Source organism: Lonchura striata, chromosome 6 (genome assembly GCF_050655825.1).
Source record: "Lonchura striata isolate lonStrDom1 chromosome 6, ASM5065582v1, whole genome shotgun sequence".
NCBI classification, from domain to species: Eukaryota; Metazoa; Chordata; class Aves; order Passeriformes; family Estrildidae; genus Lonchura; species Lonchura striata.
The window spans coordinates 1389901-1394149 of record NC_140708.1 but is presented as its reverse complement, the minus strand read 5'-3'; positions in this window follow the sequence as shown (position 1 = coordinate 1394149).

Sequence of the window (4249 nt, the reverse complement as noted above, 5' to 3'; positions counted from 1 at the left end):
TTAATTTAAATCCCCCTACTACTGCCTTGCTGAGTCTGGAGAGCAAGTGACAAACATCCCCCAGAGGTGTGAATTCCCCTTTATTTTAAGAGTGCTACACTCAAAGTCTCCATGCAAGCCCATCAAGGCTCAGCCCCAGCCTCTGCTGCCACGGGATGCACATGCACGTCTCGTCCAGCCTCCCAGGGGCATTCCCCATGTCCCTTCCATGAGAGTGGACATTCCAGAGGCACTTGTGGCTGTTGGCATGGTCCAGCAGCAGGACAGGGGCAGGAGGGGCCATGGGCCATGGGCTGGAGCAGCCCACTGAGTGATATTCTCTCTGAACTGCACATGATGGCTTTAGAAGCTCTCTCCAGCAATTCCTCTTGGAAAATACCACTTCAAACCATTTTCCTGAATTCCTTAGGGATGTTGTTAAAACTGCTGAGAAATTGTCACTCATCTGTACCCAATACTAAGAACTCTAACAAGCTGTGGGATAATTTTTCTCCCAGGTAGAGGGTGCAGCAGATTCTCAGACTTATTTCCATCTCCTTTTCTGTAAGAATACAGACACTGACTCATGTTTGTGCAAAGCCATCTATTTAAAACAGGTCCAAGAGGACTCTGGAACGTAGGAAAGAATTAACTTTACTGAATGATGCCAAAAGGACAAATCATAGGCTCCTCTTTCTGTTTTGCTCCATTTGGCTCCATCTTGCTCTATAGTTACACTTGTTTTGGTTTTTTGCCAGCTGCCAAAGGAAAGGAGGGACCTGCAGGAGAGGGATGAGCTGCCCAGAGCTTCCCCTCCCAGCAAGGCCATTGAGGGGCAGCAGAGCCCACCAGCATCAGGAATGCACAGTTTTAGCCTTTATAATTCCGCAGGAATTCCCTGGAGTCCTGAATTCAAATAGCATTCCTTGGGAACCATCAGGCTCTCACAGATGCTTGGGCAGCCAAGAGTTTCTGATCCCCTGCATGGATGGATCCCACAGAAGCACTATCTCATTTTAATTCTCAGAACATGTGTTGTTATTATTTGTGGTAGTTAAAGGGCAGAAGGATCACAGCCTTGTAAACCTGGCTGGTTCTGCCAGTCTGGCAGGGAAGAAATTGCCTCTTGATGTGGAGTCATTTTCAGACAATACAGGAACCCACCAGGTCCTTTTCACAGCTTCTCTGGCTTCACACTGAGCATCAAAGCTCAGGGAGAGGTGGCAGAATGTGTAAGGTGTGGGATGCCAGTGTGACATTTCCAGCTGGAGCTGCCTTGTATTCCTGAAATTATTTTCTTAGGAGTTGGTGGGTTGTGTAATTCATTCCTTCTTTTTCCTTGCTGGTTATTATGGTCTCTGTTCTGTGTTTATAATGACGTGTGTTTACTAATAGTGTGGTGGCATCCACTGCCAAGCAGCTTCTGCTAACAATAAAACAAGGGAAAAGTGATATTTATGAAGGCTTGAGGGCTGGCTGGGCTGCAGAGCTTGATTTTTATTGTAGCTGACTGAAAACTTCTCAGACACGAGAATCTGTGTCTCATTGTGGAGAGCTGGTATTTGTTTCAATCTGGGTCCCATTATTGGTGTTTGGTTTGCATTCTGTAAGGTTGGCCATGTGCAGATTCACACAAACAAATGTGGAATTTATGTCTGTAGCTTTCACTTGTGGGATTTAAACCTCCACCTATTTGAAATGTCTCTGGAAGGGGATGAGAGGAACTACAATGTTCCTCTTCCTAATGGAAGGATGTGTTGTGTAGCAACAAGCAGGCAAATAAAAATAGTTTGAATTAATTTCCACCCTCTCCTGAGCCACCAGGGCACGAGAGAGCTGTGTCAGGGAAGGAAAGCACAGCAGATGTCACTTGCCACTTGCTGCCTGTGTCCTGTGGCTGTGCAAAGGGACCTGTGTCCAAGACTGTCATCAGCCCAACACATTTCTCCAACACCAGCTACTACTTGGAGACACCTTCCTGCCATCTGCTGAGGTTTTCTGGCTCAGGGTGTTTCATGTTTGGAGAGCCTTTGCAGTGGTTCTCAAGCAATGTAAGAGAAAAGAGAAATTCCCAGAAAAGCTCTTGGTTTTTGGGAGCAAACCAATTCCACTTAAGCAAAGATTTTGCCCCGGATGACAGAGATGGGATATTGGAATCCAAGCAGTGCATGAGAATGTTGGGGTGTTTCTAAGAAGAGCTGCGTGCCTGTGGACAATTGAGTCCCCTTGGAGGAACCTGCTGCTCCAAGAAGGTGACTTGGCAGAGCCAGAGCCTTTCTGGGAAGTGTGCCTGCAGGGAGGCAGCTGGCACTGCAGGGACAGAGGAGCTGTGCTGAGCCCAAAGGGTCTCATTCTGTCCTTCCTTTGCACAGGTGGGGCTCACTTGTCCTGGGCAGACTCCAAGTCTGTCTCTTTAGTGCTGATGCAGAGCTTGGTTCATTGCCAGACTCAAACCTACAGTTCCCATCACCTCTCAGCTATTACTAATAATGTAATATTCTATTTTTTTTTTCAAATTGCACAAAAACAAGATTTGTTTAACTCCTGTATTCAGCTTTTTGATTTCCCCTGTGACTGTAATCCAAAATACTCATAGAATAAATGGTGACTTGACATTTTACAGACCAAACAGGGGTGTGAGGGGGACAGCCTAGAAAAGTACCTTTTTCTCTGGTGGAGAATGTTTGTTATAATAGGATTTCAGGTGTAAAGTCTCCTGCTTCAGTGTCTAGTGTCCCATGTCAGACATGATCTATGTCTGTATCTTGTCCTACCAATCAATCCACATAAGTAATAGAAACCAATTTTTTCATGCTGAAAGTTATGCCAGTTATATATCATTGAGTTGTGAGTTTGTTGTCCTGTATCTCTCATCTCTAGGGTGAAGAGGAGATGGTATTTTAGGAGTTGGTTGCCCTGCAACACAAAAGTGCAACCAGTGCATCTCATACCCAGGAAAGTTTTAACAACTTAATGAATTTAAGCTGACTCCTGAGAACTTGACTGTGCAACTCTATAGTCTCTAGCCCAAGTTATATTACAGGAACAAGTAAACATAATCCATCTGATTTGTCCTTTTCCAGCTCTAAATTTTCTCAATTACATGGGCGAACAATATGTGCTCTGCTTTTATTTCTCATACAGTTTTCATTGAACACCACTTCATAACCACGTGGAATAAGTGAAATATGAAGTATGTCTGTGTTTGGAAAGTTTCCTGGTTTTCTTACCTGGATTCACATATAGGATAGTTGCCATATTAAAGTAATAAAAAATGAACATGAAAACCTTTCTGTTGAGGGAAGAAAATCATGACTCAGACCTAGAAAAGATGAAACTTATGGTTTATGAAAGGCAGAACAATGAGTGTCAGAATTGGTTCAGACGTGGCAGCAGCCCTGAATTTTGAATGTTCACTGTGGTGAATTGTTCTTCCCACAGTTACATGGAACCAAACAATCACAGCTTTGGCTGTCATTTGTGCTGAGACTTCAAGGAGAACTCTGCTGGAGATGGATGGATGTTTCTGCAGTGTTAAAGGTAGTTCTGTTTATAGTCCTGAATTTTGCTTCTCAAACGAGAGCTTTATATTTGTACTGAATGCTGAATATTTTAAGTATTATCATTAGAGTTAAAAAGCTGTGCAGGTTTTAAGTCCTTTGGTGGCAATGGATGGAGGTGTTGTCACACAGGGACCCTGACACTTTGCTTGTTCCTGTTGTATAAACTGATCAAAGGATGAGCTGCTTTCAACAAATGCAGCTTCTCCAGCAGCTGCACCCACCATGGACCCCAGAAGTGTCCCTTAGATTTGTTCATCCCCTCTGTGTTTGCCCATGTGTTGGATTCAGAGATGAGACAAAGGGAACTGACCCTAAAATGAAGCAGAGAAGATTTACCTGGATGTATATAATGAATTCCTTCCTGTGAGGGTGGGCAGGCCCTGGCACAGGGTGCCCAGAGAAGCTGTGGCTGCCCCTGGGTCCCTGGGAGTATCCAAGGGCGGGCTGGACACAGCTTGGAGCAACCTGGGATAGTGATGACATGATGTTTAGTGTCCCTTCACCCCAAACCATTCTGGCGTTCTGCGCTTCTCTGGTTTGAGCCATCAGGTGAGAGGTTTTGTCTGAGTGGGGGTCACACTTCCCTCCTCCCCCTGCCTGTCCCTTCTTGCTGCAGGAGCCTCTTGCTGTGGAGCCTTTTCTGTATATTGCTGCCAGAGCAGCTCCCCGGGGCTGCGCTCAGCCCTTCGGGGCTGTTGGCATCTCCT